Below are 15,698 nucleotides of genomic sequence, written 5' to 3'. Positions count from 1 at the left end.
ACGCGGTTGTGCAGCCCCAGAGCAGCGGCCGCGGGAGACGCCCGCCCGCCCCCGCCCTCACGGCGCCCCGCCTCAGGCAGCCTTCCCTCGGCCGCGCGGGGCAGCTCCCGGGCCGGCTCCACGGGCTTCTCGCAGAACACGGCGCGGGCGCCGGGCGGAGAGCTTAGGCCGGGCCTCTGCGAGGGTCGGCGGCGCGCAGGGGGCGTGTGAGCGGCCAGCACCTGCCCGTGCCTGGGGGCGGGGTTGTGTGGGCGGTGAGCCCGGCGGGCGCCTGCGCGGGGGGCGTGCGGCCGGGGAGCGGGGCTGCCGTCGGGGGTTGTGAGAGCGGGAGCGCCGCACGCCGCACTGGGGTGAGGGCGGCGCGTGAGCGGCGAGCCGGGCCGTTGGGGAGCGGGGAGCCTGGCTATTGGGGAGCGGGGAGAGGGGTGCGTGTGAGCGGCGAGCCGGGCCGTTGGGGAGCGGGGAGAGGGGTGCGTGTGAGCGGGGAGCCAGTTCGCTGGGGAGTGGGGAGAGGGGTGCGTGAGAGCGGGGAGCGTGAGCCGAGAGCGTGTGAGCGGCGAGCCGGGCCGTTGGGGAGCGGGGGGAGGGGTGCGTGTGAGCGGGGAGCCAGGCCGGCACCGCAGGGGTCGTGTGAGCCCTGTTGGTGGGAAAGGCGCGCCGGCGCCCGGGGGCCCTGTGAACCGGGCACGGGGCCCTGTCAGTGGAAAACGCGCGCCGGCGCCCCGGGGCCCTGTGAGCCGGGAGGGCGGGCAGTCACCCTCTGGCCTGAGGGGCGAGCAGCTGGCAGTTGAACCCGGGCCCCCTCCGCGTGGGGCCGGCGAGGCGCCCGGAGAAAGCTGTGAGGCGCCAGCAGTGGGCTTGGCCAGTGCCTGCGTCCCGCCGCCACCGGGCTCCTAATTGTTTTTAATTTGAGGATAATGACAATATCCTGATTTTTCTACCCTACACTTTGGGTTCTGAAGTGACGTTTATCTAAAAATTGCTGTATTCCAGGTCAGTCTATAGCCAAATGTTTGTGTCCCTTCCTTCCGTTCTCCCCTCGATTTTTATTGGAGTACAGTTGATTTACAATATTGTGTTAGTGTCAGGTGTGCAGCAGACTGAATCAGTTAACGTGTATATATCAGCTCTTTAAAAAGCATTTTTTTCCGTATGGGCTCTTACAGAGTGTTGAGTTCCCTGTGCTATACAGTTGGTCCTCATTAGTTACCTATTTCCTACACAATAGTGTGTAGTGTGTATGTGTCAGTCCCAGTCTCCCAACCAAATGTATGTTTCTTTGGTACATGTGCACGTGTAAAACTGCTAGAGAGCGTCAGAGAGCAACAGGCTGAATTGTGTTTTTTTTTTTTTTTTTTTACCACTTTGGCCTTGAAAAGAGAGTTCTTGAAACTTGAAAGTATTACTGCGTTTGAATTGTCAAGTTGATCTGCAAGGAACATTTCAAGAGACTCAAAAGTATGGGGGATAGTGATAAATCTGTGGGCTTATGACAACAGCCGTTTGCTTTAGTGATGTTTTAACAAGGGCTTCCCTGGTCGCTCAGTTGGTAAAGCATCCGCCTGCAGTGCAGGAGACCCCGGTTCGATTCCTGGGTCGGGAAGATCTGGAGAAGGGAAAGGCTACCCACTCCAGTATTCTGGCCTGGAGAGTTCCATGGACTGTACAGGGCATGGGGTGGCAAAGAGTCAGAGACAACTGAGCGACTTTTACTTTTACGCTAATAATACAAAGCATTTTGGATGTGCGGAGTACCTTTATGGCAGCCATACTTGAAGTAACAGAAAGTAAGGGTGCCCTGTTTGAAGGTGGCACCAATGGAAGGAGATAGGAAGGGCCTGCTCTCTTCGTTGCAGGCGGCTGCTGCCTGGTGATCCAGCACCGTGCCTGAAGTCAGCATCCTGGTTCTGACACTTAGCAGATGTGGGATCTTGGCAAAACCTGTCTTACCTGGATTAAACGTGGGCAGTTTGTAAAAGTAGGATATTTTCTTAGAAAGGGTTTAGGAAATCTTCATGCAACTCAGTGTTCATTTTAACAGAGTATCTCTGAGAGCCTTCCACAGAAGTATGTGGATCATTTATCTGGAGCTGCTGGTCAAAGAGGAAAAGAAGACATTAAATGGACAAGTAGAAGGTAAGAACTAGATTTGATAGGTCATTTGACAGAACGTTGAATTAAAATGGGACTGCTGAAGTATTCTAATAGCCAAAGCAAATCACCTGTCGGATGCGTAGTGAGGAAAAAGTCGAGGAGGGATATAGTGTATCTTATCAGGTGTCAGCCACAGATTAAATTGAGAATGCCATTTAAGGAGCTAAATTATGAGTTCCTGGACTTCCTTGGAGGTCTGGTCCAATGGTTAAGACTGTGCAGTTAAGACTCTGATGCAGGGGGTGCAGTTTTGATCCCTAGTCAGTGTGATCATGGCTGAAAGAAAAAAATTACTAGTTGTGTTTCAAGATAGTCTACAACCTCAGGAAGGTTGAGAAATAAGAGGAAAGAGGGAATGAAGGATGAGAGAGGCATAGGGTTCAGGGAGGAAATGAAGGAAAAGAAAGCAAGGGTCTATGGGGGAAGGTGGCAAGAAATGTTAGGTCTTTAGAAAAAGGGAGAGTATTTGACATGGGTGATGAATTTGAAGTGAGCTTGTCCGAGAGGAACAGCAGAGTTTTCCTCGTCTTATTGTTTTTCTGCCTGTGAGAAGGCATTCAGGATTGAGGTCCCTGGGCACGCAGAGCTGTGTGTGAGCCTGTGTGCAGGAACATGGGCATAGGCGCTCAGCTGTAAATGTGTGCAAATTGATGTCATATGAGATGATGCTGCTTCATAGGATGGTGTCACCTAGGCCAAAACAAAAGAACTGGAAGGAAAGAGAGAGCAGGGGCCATGATGGGGAGATCAAGGAACCTACAGCCTGATACAGTGTCCACTGGAAGTTTCCAGCTTCTAATGCAGTTTGAATTTGGAGGGAAGTGTCTCCAAAGTGAGGGTAGAGTGAAGGTATGTTGCTGCTGCTGCTAAGTCGCATCAGTCATGTCCGACTCTGGGCGACCCCATAAACAGCAGCCCACCAGGCTTCTCCATCCATGGGGTTTCCCAGGCAAGAGTACTGGAGTGGGTTGCCATTGCCTTCTCCTGAGGGTAAGTTGAGGCTAAGATTTTAGAAGAATAAATTAAGTTGAGGTCATGTAGAAGCAGGCTCAGTGTAGACCAGAGTTTCTCACATTTGAATTAGTTGACTGGGGACCTTGTGGGAAGTGTACTTGCTGAGCAGGAGATCTGAGATTCTGTGTTTCTAACAGGCTTTCTGAGTAGCAAGGGTGTAGCCTTGCCTTTAGAGAAATCTGGAAAAAGAGAATCAGATAGTGCAGGACAGAATAGGATCAAGAAAAAACATTATTTTGTTTTTCTTTCTGAGCGTGTTTATAGCCAGAGGGAAGCAAAGAGTTGCAGTAGCAATTACAGGTGTAAGATACCATTGCTAAGCAGAGAGGGGAAAAGAAGTGGTGGAGATGATCCATAGAAGGCATGTAAAGGGGGAAGAATTCAGGCCGCAGATCCAGAGATTACCCTTTGGAAAGGAGAGATTCTAGTGACAGGAGGAAGAGAGGAAAGTAAATCCTTAGGGAGGTGAGTTTGGAGTTGATGAGGACACTTGAGAGAATTCCTTCTACATGGCTCCAGTGTATTTCCACTGAAAAGAGAAAAAGTCATTGTTGCTCCAGAGAATACTGGGGGTGGGGGAGAAGGGTGGTGGTGCTAGAAGTAGGGGAAACCCCACCCCTCTAAGTAACTCTCAGGCATCAGACGTATATGTTGTACTGGTGTTTGTTATTTGAAGTAGACTAATTTGAATATGGAAGGCATTGACTTTTTTTTTTTAAGATAGCTGATTTTTTGGCAGTTGTTTCACAGAAATCCTCTGAAGCATTAGCATGATGTCGCAAACCAAACTAAGTTTTGAAACAAGACAGATTAATAGGGTTCATCCCCTAAATGCTAGAAGTGTTATTTTCAGTAAATACTACACTGATTTTGAAAAATGCAAGATTTTTAATATCTAATAATTCTGTGGCAATTAAATTATTCATAAAGTTCTTATGGAATACAGAATAGGCAACAAACAGATTGAGTGAATCAATGTAAGTAATACTAGAAAAGTAAAAAGTAGAAAAAATGAGACAAACTAGTTAGTCTTCATGAAGAGACACTTACAGTGAGTAACGTGTAAGATACAATAAGCTGTGAAGCAGTAGTGAGTTTGAGGGGAGAGGACAACGTGGAAGTGATTCTCTGAAATAAGAGTTTGTAGAAGGTCATCAGAGTTGTATTCTTCCTCACATTCTAATAAATGGAGACTTTGTTTTCATATTTTTCAGGTTGGGATTCTACTGGTTTGAGCCTCAGTAGTGAGACTTGTCAAAGAGCCAGGCATTTGCAAGTTGATGATCAGTGTCTGTTGATTTCACAATCAATGACCAAAAATCAGTCAGCATCCACAGAATTGGGACAGATGACCTTGTTAGGTAGTTAGAATAGGAAAAAGGAGTCCAGAATGGCAGTGGCTAAAAGACAAGGAAGGGTAGAGCCCACAAAGATAGAACAAAGGAAGGTCCAAGGACCAGAGTGAGGACCTCAGGTAGAAAAAAACAGCACTCCTGGCTAGCCCAGTTTACATGCGGCAAGCCCAGGGGGAGGAAAAAAACATATAAAAAGAGAAGCCAAAGGTCCAGGGGTCTCTGTCCCATGCGTGCGTGCTCTGTCTCTCTCCCTCTCTCTCTCTTCCTTTCTTCTCTTCGTGTCTTTTGGGTTGGCGTGCCCTCATGCCTTGAGGATGTATTTTCCTTTATTTTCTAAGTAAAACTGAGCTGTAACATGGAGCTATAACACTGTCTGAGAGCTGTGACACGCTGAGGGGTTTAACGTCCTTCACTTCAAATGTTTATTGTGACAAGACAGAACCGAGGAAATTACACACTCCCCTGACAACCTTAATAGATAAAGAAAAGGTGAATATTGGAGTGGTGTTTCTGGCAGGGACTTACACGCTCTATCAGCTGTGCAGGTCTCAGCTGCCAGAAAACAGAGAAAGCAAACAAGGTAGTGAAGAAGCCCAGAGCTTTCAGCCCTGGGCCACCTGGGCACTGACGTTTCCAAAATTAGATACTGTGGCAAAATCTACCGTGTGCTGACTCCTTTTATGCCACCTACAGCCAAACGGTATTTCTTAGAAAGGTGTTTGCATTCTTCCTCTTACCATAGTAAGACCATCATACATGACAAAGAGAGTTAGGGGAAAGTAAATTCATTTCGGCTAGTATGTAGCATACCTGAGAGTGTGTAGCAGGATTACATTTAGAATTTTGCATCTAGTTGGGAGACCTACGTAGACATCTTGAGATTGCCTTCTCAAAATGTAGCTTCTTAGATATATTTTTACATAGCTCTGAACTCATAAGTGTTCATTATAAATTATACTCAGTATGACTGCAAGAGCACCTCTGAAGCCAAATGCTAAAATATTTCTTGTGTTTTCTATATGACTTTATATATTTTAGAATTGGCTTTCTGAGTGACAATGGGAGTCAGGGGAAATTTGCTACATAATTCCTCCTCAGTTGTATCCATCTAATATATCAACTTGTTTTATTATTTGTAATGAATTAATAGTTCAAAAGGAATATTGGTTTTAAGGAGTGCTGGAGGCCTGGCGTGCTGCGATTCATGGGGTCACAAAGAGTCGGACACGACTGAGCGACTGATCTGATCTGATCTGTATCATTTAAAAGCAGTATATAGAAAAGCAATTCTTATTCTACTGCGATGCCCAGCCTATTGAATAACCACATCTAATACGTGTTGTCCATAAATACCAATTAATTTAGTGCCTTCAATCAGTCATACAATCAGGACTATGGTAAGAAATCATACACCGTTTCTTTTTTCACTCCTATCGTTTTTTTCTTTTCCTTCCTCACCTGTAGAAGTTACCTTTGCATTTACAAGATTCTCTCCTAGAATAGTGACTACAAGCTATAAACTCAAAGTGTTTTTTTTGTATTTTTTTTACATCTCTACAAGTGACTTGTTTGCTGTTGTTTCTCAGTGAGCTTGGTAGGTCCAAGAAGCACAAATTCAAATAAAACACCTACACATATCCTTGCAACACTGGAAGATGTGACATAGGAAAACCACCAAATAAATAGAAGCAACTTCAGATGGTTCATGCATATCATTTCTTTTCTCAGTCGATACCTTTTATCGAGTAACCGGCAGAGTCTACTCCTTCAGGGTCCCAGGATTTGTACATGTATTGATTTCATAAAGATTTATTCTGTACTCAACCCAGAAAGTTTTATATCCTAAATATTTCTGGAAACACTCCCCCAGTTCAGGCCTGCATCACCTTTTTTTTTTTTTCATTATTAATGCCTTCAGATTCTTCTCCCCCCACTTATTTGTATGCCCTTCAAATTCCATCTCCTGTAGTGTTTCGAGTCACCTGTCTAAACAGCACATGTGACCATGAACCACTCGTCAAATCACATTAATATCTAGACATCTGAAAGTGACACGTGATGCTTTCATAATCTGACTTCTGCCTGACTCTCCACCTCTCGTCCTTTCTGTCCTTTGCTCTGGAATCCTGAACTTCTGTGGATGCCCTCCTCACCTGTCCTTGTACTTTGAACAAATATTTACCCTCTCATGTGTGTGCTTCTCTCCCCATCTTGCTGCAGCCTTCCGTGCTCTCCCTCACCTGCCCTCTGTTCCCTTGAACTGTAAGTCTGCGCTCAGGCAGTATCTCTTGAAAAGCCATCCCTGATACCTTTTATCTACATTTTTCTTTAAACTCCAGTGTCTCATACTGAGTAGGAACCCAAAAAATAATTATTGAATAAAAGAACTAAAGACTTATGTATACCAGCATGATTTTTAAGTGCCTGTCCTCTGCAGTCTAAGGGCCAAGAGGGTAGACATGTGAAGAAATAATTTACATTCAGGTGATGAAGATACACTTGAAAAATCTATAAAGTCCTAAGGTAGCTACAAGGAAAGAGATACCTGTTTATCTGGGGAAAGACAGCTGTAATCAAGGATAACTTTACAAAGCAGGCTGAGTCTTAAAAGGTGAAAAGTAATTTGTTAGGAAAGAAGCATTTCAATTTAAGAAATTGAGAAAAGGAAAATCAAGGAATTTTGTAAACTGTGAATAATGTTGCAGTTGAAGCTTGGCGTGTTGTTATAAAAGGTCCTGTTATGAAGTAGAGAAGAGAAGATATTGTGGCTTTATATATATGTCCTGTATTTTGAAATTTTGTTTGGTTTCTGATTGTTTTGTTCACTGATGTTTGGGTGAATTTGTGAATGAATCCTTGAGATGTTTGTGTGCCTGTAACCTGATGAATTCTGGTATTTCCCACAAGGTTTCTTGAAGTCTGAGATCATTGGAAGTATTTCTTAAAGAAGTAAATATTCAGCTGAAGATTAAGATTGATATAAGCTGTCATTTGATAGAATGTTTTAAATATTCTGTCCTTTATCTAAATATTCTAAGTAATTAAAAAAAATTACAGATCTGTCAGCAGAACTAGACTTAGAAATGACATGAGAGGAAGAAGAAAAATGTGATGGAGATGAAAATAATCATTCACAGGTGTGTAAAAATGTAAATTTGAATTTCTGGTTTAATACTGTTTTCTTTAACAACATAATACAGTTTGCTGCAGAGTTCATAACAAATAAAATTTCCTTTCAAAAGTAGCCTTTTAGAATCGACAGATGATCACTTAAGTTTTTATAGCACTTCAATGAGAAAACTTAAAATATTGTTAGAATCTATTATAAATTACAGCTTGTGTTTGGAATTGAGGCAAAAAACTCTCTTGGCTATTGTTTACTTCTTCCGTTTTTATAATTTCTTTACATGATAAAGAAGGTGAGATCAAATACTGAATACTAGGACTAAAGAATTGAATTTATGAACAATAGGACAATGATAGTCCCTGACCTAGATACGTGTAAAGAGAAAGTATTGCCAGTGGTCAAGGTTTTCCATTGAAACTGCCAGTCACTGACGCCAAGACTAAAGATTCATATCTGTCTGATATGTCGGCATAGTTGACTTCAGTTCAATTCAGTTCAGTTCAGTCGCTCAGTCATGTCCAGTTCTTTGTGACCCTGTGGACTGCAGCACGCCAGGCCTCCCTGTCCGTCACCAGTTCTCGGAGTTTACCCAAACTTAGGTCCATTGAGTCGGTGATGCCATCCAACCATCTCATCCTCTGTCGTCCCCTTCTCCTCCTGCCCCCAATCCTTCCCAGCATCAGGGTCTTTTCAAATGAGTCAGCTCTTCGCATCAGGTGGCCAAAGTATTGGAGTTTCAGCTTCAACATCAGTTCTTCCAATGAACACTCAGGACTGACCTCCTTTAGGATGGACTTAGGGATGAATATTCAGCGACAGAGTAGGTCATAGAAGCAGCCCAACTGCCTATTAAAAGAATTGAACCTTCCAGGTTGGACCTTTGGTGTTAGGGTACAAATAATAACTTTATAACTTATTTCATTTCCAGGTGGGAAATCAGTAAATATTATTAAAAATGCTTTATCCACTTTCATCAGTGGCTGTTAAGATTTAATATAACTGAATGTAGGGTTTTCCCAGGTAGCTCAGCTGGTAAAGAATCCACGAGCAATGCAGGAGACCCCGGTTCAATTCCCGGGTCAGGATGTTCCCCTGGTGAAAAGGATAGGATACCCACTCCAGTATTGTTGAGAGACCTGGGTTCAATCCCTGGGTTGGGAAGATCCCCTGAAGGAGGTTGTGGCAACCCACTCCATATTCTTGCCTGGAGAGTCCCTGTGGACAGAGGATCTGGGCAGGCTACAGTCCTAGGGGATGCAAAGAGTCACAGACAGGACTGAGCACACATGTAACTGAAGGTAAGCAGGTAATATGTATCGACGTATAACATTACCATTATATATAATTTGCATTTATTTAGGAATTGGTTCCTCTTTCTGATTGGTGTTAATAGATTTTGGCTCCTAGTAATATAAAGTTTGTCTGTTCTCCAGATATTAGTCCTTAAAAAGAAAAAAGCTTTCAAATGTGCTGTAGGGACTCCCTGTTTAAGATATACTGATGGGAAATATTTTTAAGGGAAGCCAGCCTTTATAACATTAAAAATCATCTCCTAATTCATTTTTGGTAGATTTAATACACATGAATTAATTCAAACAGGGACAAAATTGGGTTTTGAGTTCACGTTTTTCTCCTATTTTCAGGTAAGGCACGTTATTTTTCACTTAACCGTGAAAGGGTAAGGTGAGGACGAGTGCCTTTGGCCAGAAGTCATTTCAGTGACTAGTCCCCTTGGAAGCTGAACTGTATCGCATACACGTAAACAGCTCCATAGGCACTATTTCCTGGGACAGGCAATGGAGAACTGGATGGTAACTGAAGAGGAATGGGGAGTTCAAAGGAGTTTCTTGTTTTATATTCAGAGGGGAGCTTTTAGTGTATATATGCTTTTGGAAATGAGCCAGCAGAGGACGTGTTCATTGAGTTCAATCTTGTTTCCATTTCTGATATTAGAAAGCTTATTGATTGTATGACATTATCTTTAAACTATTACGGTAAACTAATTGTACATAATACTTCTGTTCATATATAGTTTTATGGTAAGGGCTTGTTCATTGGTTCTGAAGTGTAATATTCTTATGTAATTTAATATGGAGATGATTACTTCAATTAATTCTATCATACACAGATTTTTAAAAATTATAGAATCATGAATATACAAACACTTAGGCTATACTGAATAGGATTGAATCATTCCTTGATTCTGGATGATCATACCATCATGAGTAGCTACGGTTTTGTAAGGTACTCTGAAACACCACATCATATTAACTTCATGTTGTTTATAGATTCCTGGGAAAAGGGGAAATTTTTGTTTATATTCAGTAGAAAAAGCTATTGACAATCTTTCATTAATTATTATTTTTGGGTCATAAAGTTCTAAATTACTAAAACCATCCTTCCCATCCTAAGAGTGTCGTTAACACATGTCTGCTCAATAAGTGTGTGTCAGATGCATGAAGAAACAGCAGAATGGTTACATGAATGCCTACTGATGAATTTCTTTATGAAAAGCAAGTCTTTATTGCAAGTAGATTTCCAATATTGCCTACATGGAAAGATGTTTGATTTTTTTATAGTATACTAACGCATATATATGGAATTTAGAAAGATGGTAACAATAACCCTGTATACGAGACAGCAAAAGAGATACTGATGTATAGAACAGTCTTTTGGACTCTGTGGGAGAGGGAGAGGGTGGGATGATTTGGGAGAATGGCATTGAAATACGTGTAATATCATATATAGAACGAGTCGCCAGTCCAGGTTCGATGCACGATACTGGATGCTTGGGGCTGGTGCACTGGGACGACCCAGAGGGATGGTATGGGGAGGGAGGAGGGTGGAGGGTTCAGGATGGGGAACACATGTATACCTGTGGCGGATTCATTTCGATGTTTGGCAAAACCAATACAATATTGTAAAGTTTAAAAATAAAATAAAATTTAAAAAAATATGTTAAGATTAAGAAATTATCTATAGTTATTGGTAGACATTGAATAATAATATAGGTTCGTTTGCTATCATATTACTTAGAAAGACTTATTTAAATCTTGCTTTCTCAGCATGTTTTGGAACCACAGTGTTGAGGCCAGATTTCCTGGGTTTGAATTCTGGGTCTGTTGGTGACCTGCTGTGTGGGCTTGGACAAGATCCTCAGCCTCTCTGTGCTCCATTTCTCCCTGTGTAGAGGACCTAATGTATTACCTGTCTCCGAGAATTACTGTGAGGATTAAAAATGCCTTAAGACATGTCAAGTGCTTATAACAATGCATAGCAGTTGCATTGGAAGTCCTCAGAAGGCTAATAGCATGGTTATGGATTTCTTAAAAATGGGTTTCTTTCTTATAAGGAATGAAGGAATACCTCCCAGATAGGTTTTATTGCCATAAAAGGTAGTTCTTATTGAAAATGACAACTACCAAAACTCCTGGTATACTGCTTCCTATCAAATAACACAAGTAACGTTATGTTTTTCCTTTTCCTTTGATCTAAATTCAGTGCTTTATTAGTATTATTCATATATTTTCTTTGTCCATTAATGCTGCTGCTGCTGCTGCTAAGTCACTTCAGTCGTGTCCGACTCTGTGCGACCCCATAGACGGCAGCCCCCCATGCTCCCCCGTCCCTGGGATTCTCCAGGCAAGAACACTGGAGTGGGTTGCCATTTCCTTCTCCAATGCATGAAAGTGAAAAGTGAAAGTGAAGTCGCTCAGTCGTGTCCGACTCTTAGTGACCCCATTAATGCTACTCTTATTTATTGTTTAATTCTTTAGTAAAAAATTATTTCCCAGTACAATGGTTTTATGTAAAAAGCCAAAGTTTAGGTATTGTTTGTATTTTTAAGTATTTAATATTAGCCTGAAAAGAACCATTTGTCATTTTAGGGCTGTAAAGAAAGCATCTAATGAAAAGAACAAGGTATAATAAAAAAGTTAATTAAAAAAATATTATCCTAGTAAAAAATATTTTGTAAAAGGAATAGTGGCAAAAGAGAAAATCTTCATTTGTTGTAGAGACATATACTTTGAGAACTTGATTTAGAAACACTATTGATCAAATCATCATTTTGATAAAAATCTGTCCTTTTAAGAAGTGTTTGTTTTTCATTTAATGATGCACTATTTATCACCTTTGTACAGTTAGTATATTTTATAAATATTTTAAGGATACTGTGAAACAGTATTATTTATGTGTAGGTCAAAGCACAGATTAATGACGTGAGCTACCTGAATGACTTAGTCATCTGAAAGTGCTTCCGAGGATGGTGATGTCTGTACTCTAAGAATTCCACGTTGCAAGTAGAACCACTTGGCTTGAGGTATAAAGGTAGGACCGTGGTGTAAATGTCAATATGAAGCCTGTTTGTATATGGTGTAGTAATATAGGCTTACCTTGTCTAGTACTGCTCTAGAGCTACGGATATATTACAGTGCTGTGCATCTTAGAAATATGTTTTGTGTTAAAAGACAAGTATGTTTTGTGTTAAAAGTGAGTGTATACGCTGAGCCTATGATCATTCTTATTGTACCTGAATTTATAATTACTATATATGTATATATGTAATTATTTTATTTCTCTTTCTCTTCTACTAGACTGCAAGCTAAACAAGAGCTAAGGTTATCTGTTTTATCTGGAGAGCTTAGAATAATGTCTTCCACTTGATAGACACTCAATATCTATTCAGTGTATGGAGGAGTGAATATGAAAGGCACAGTCCTTTATACTCAAAAATTACTCATATCATGGTGTTTCTTGTTTCTTTGTGTTTTCTTCTTGTTGCAGATTGTGTTAGCTTGTTGAAAATTTGGGATGCAATTCTTTTGTGTGAAAGATAAATGGAACTTTAAAAAAGCCACTGTGAACTACTTAGAGGAGAAATTAAAAAACTGGAAAATAAGGTTGGTGAGCTACAGAAAGAACTGTCTGAAAGAAAAGAAGTGAATCACAGTTAGGGCATCAGAAAGTGGAGTGGCAATGAGAGCTCGGTAGACTGAGGTACTGCGCATCCTAGTTTTAAAGAAATATTTGAACTGTTATTTACTTTAATACTGCAGAGACGTACTTGTGTTATAATTTTTAACTTACCCTCTGGGATTCTACAGGGGAGAATACGCCGTTAGTATTGTGGAGTGTGAAATTCATGGAAATAATGTAAGTTCTTAACAGTGAATGCTTCTAATGACTTAATGTATATTTTTCCAAATGATCATTTTCATGATCATACAGAAGTCCACCATAAGGGAAACCTCATTCATGATTCAACAGATTGACTTTCGGTTGTTTTTCACTTTCCTGTCTTATGTTTAATACTACAAGGAACATCTTTTCTACAGATTCATTTCTAATTATTTTGAATTCATTTTCTTCAATAATAGCGTATTATTTGGTTAAAGTATGAGAACATTTGGAAACAGTCTTTGATCCATATTTCTAAACTATTCTTAAGAAAGTTTAGATTACTTTTCATTCCCACCCACAGAAGAATGAAGTAGCCATTTTTCTCAAGACAGAAAAGAAAAAAATATTTATGCTGTTTTATTCCTAAGCCTCTGCATGAAAACAGTGATCATTATTAAGTGTTCTTCATTGTATTTCCCCCCAATGTACTATTTTAAACATTATGAGGAGGGAATGAAAGTTACTGCAGCAGTGAATAGTCTCATGCTTTTTTAAGAAGAGCTCTATAAATTTTGCAGTTTGACCTTAAAGCAAGAAGAAGAGAATAGAAGAAATGCTGATATGTTATATGAAAAAATTAGGGAGCAATTAAGAAGAAAGGAAGACCAATATAGTAAAGAAGTTGAAATGAACAGCAACTAGAACTCACTCTCAGAGCTCTAGATGGAACTGAAGACTGAGAAATGATCTGAATCAGGTAGAGTAATTGTTGGTGAAAATTTCTAGCACCATTTTGTCAATATTATTTATAATATCCCTTTTATTTCATATGTATTATTTAGATTTCAAACAAAATGTTATCTCAACCTAGGTATGAACTGTGACATTCAGAGTTTATGTGATGAGTTTCTTGCCATTCTTGGCTTCTAGTAGATGCTGTGTATGTGTTTTCTGCATGGAGGATTGGATGTAACTTGAGCTTAATTATTAACATAATGATTGGCACTTTTGATACATTAGACAAAGTAATCTTCTTAATTCCAATCCACGTCTTAATTTTGGCTTTTTAAATGTTAAAATACAGGCTAACTTGCCTTGAGACTGTGAAGGAACTAGTTAAATGCTTTGTAAAGAGATTTCCTTTCACAATACTATATCTGCATGTTTTTGCTCTGTGATAAATTTAGCAGACATTTAAATTAAAATTCGAGTTACTCACATGGGATAAAGATCCTTGTGCTTTAAAAGGCTACTTCCTTTAAACAGTTTTATTTCATTTTATATTCTGCTTCTAAGCTTTTAACTGTTTTTTTTTTTCTTTTAATGATATGAGCCCAAAAACTACATATAGTGTCTCTCCAGGTTATGGAAGGGCGACATATGACACTCAGAAGCAGCTTTCTGGAGAACGGAATGCCAGAATCTTACAGGAGGGGATCCTGGCCAATCACTTGCCAAACAAAAGCAGAAAGAAATGGCCAATAAGGAAATGAACTCTGGGGTATTTTCTGTAGTCATTTATGTGTGTGTATGTATCTGTGTATGTATATATTTTATAAATGAAGAGTATGTACCTTAGAAAGTATAGAGGCTTGTGAAAGCCTATACATCTATATTTTGAGGAGGGATGACATTTTTCATGTGTCAGATAAAGTAATGCTTGTAATTCACATCCATTTGTCTACAACAGTCAGGTAGGGACATTCGATGACCTTATCCAAGGAGAGGCCTTTAATATTTCCCATAGGAATTGATCTGAAAATTATTGCAACTATATTGGAGGAGCTGGCACCCTCCTCTGATTGCAGTTTAGGCCAGGAAGACGGTGTGTGCTCCCCCATCGACTGCGCTACACACCCAAGTCCCTCTGCTTTGGAATGAGTGTGTGCATCACTCCATGCACATCATCACTGTCAGTGTCTAAATCAGAGTCCATTCTTGGCTCCACTGTCATTTCTTTAACCAATGCCCTGTCAATGACCTTTGCACATCATTTACAGTTTTCCAACTTGTAAAAACTGCAAGATCAGTTGTAAAAACATTTTTGAACACTTTAAAAAAAGTAACTTCTTCAGAATAAACTTATAAAAGTCCCTCCTCCTCTGCTCCCCCACGAAGAAAAACCATACCTCTTTTGCTAGCAATGCTGCTAAGTCCCTTCAGTCGTGTCCGAATTTGTGCGACCCCATAGACGGCAGCCCACCAGGCTCCCCTGTCCCTGGGATTCTCCAGGCAAGAACACTGGAGTGGGTTGCCATTTCCTTCTCCCATGCATGAAAGTGAAAAGTGAAACTAAAGTCACTCAGTCGTGTCCAACCCTCAGCGACCCCATGGACTGCAGCCCACCAGCCTTCTCCATCCATGGGATAGATACTCTTAATTTTTGGCAGTGATTTCCCTTCCTTGATAGATCATTGGGGTAGTTTATAACTTCCTCTGATGGTAAGGAGGAAAAGTATAGGCAATTTGGAGACTGTATTGTAGATGTCATTCTTGTAAGAAAATTAACACTTTGCTCTATGTAGTGTCCTATTTTAGTACAAGGAACTTCTGAAAACAGTGATAGATATGACATAATAAATATTTAGTGGTAATAAGTGTTTTTCATTGTCTATTGCATTATCTTCCTATTTTAAACATTACAAAAAAGTATTGAAAGTTATGGAAACAGCAAATAATCTCAGGATTGTCTAAGAAGAGCTCTCTAAATTTTACCTATTTACCATTAGTGTATGCACCATGAGTGAAATAAGAGGCTTATTTTGTATTGATATGTTTGTACTAGAGAAGTAACCGTGGTTTGATGTAAGAGGACTAGTAGAGTCAGAAGACCTGGTGAAAAACCTGCACCTTACTTATATTTCTAACTTCTTCCTTTCCAGAATCATTATAGCTAATGAGTTAACTGATGTTTGTAGAAGTGCTTA

The 15,698-nt window shown here is 40.6% G+C and overlaps 1 long non-coding RNA gene across 15 annotated transcripts; it reads left to right on the top strand.

The window, feature by feature from the left end:
• The first annotated feature begins 109 nt into the window (after window positions 1-109).
• LOC147361148 (uncharacterized) lies at window positions 110-15,365 on the top strand. 15 transcript variants are annotated; one of them, XR_015139821.1, is made up of 9 exons: window positions 110-350; window positions 2,042-2,136; window positions 7,581-7,660; window positions 10,716-10,875; window positions 11,850-11,979; window positions 12,436-12,551; window positions 12,756-12,804; window positions 13,350-13,528; window positions 14,134-15,365. It is a non-coding gene; the product is annotated as an uncharacterized LOC147361148 (long non-coding RNA). The 15 variants fall into 15 exon arrangements; XR_015139811.1 differs by having other exon boundaries at window positions 12,436-12,648; XR_015139820.1 differs by having other exon boundaries at window positions 132-350; window positions 11,850-11,971; window positions 12,436-12,648.
• The last annotated feature ends 333 nt before the right edge of the window (window positions 15,366-15,698 follow it).

This window comes from Bos grunniens, chromosome 13, assembly GCF_055505025.1.
Source record: "Bos grunniens cultivar Pamir isolate PY7600 chromosome 13, Bosgru_T2T1.0, whole genome shotgun sequence".
Lineage (NCBI taxonomy): Eukaryota > Metazoa > Chordata > Mammalia > Artiodactyla > Bovidae > Bos > Bos grunniens.
Note: the sequence above shows the minus strand (reverse complement) of the source record. Positions and strands in the feature narration are given on the sequence as shown.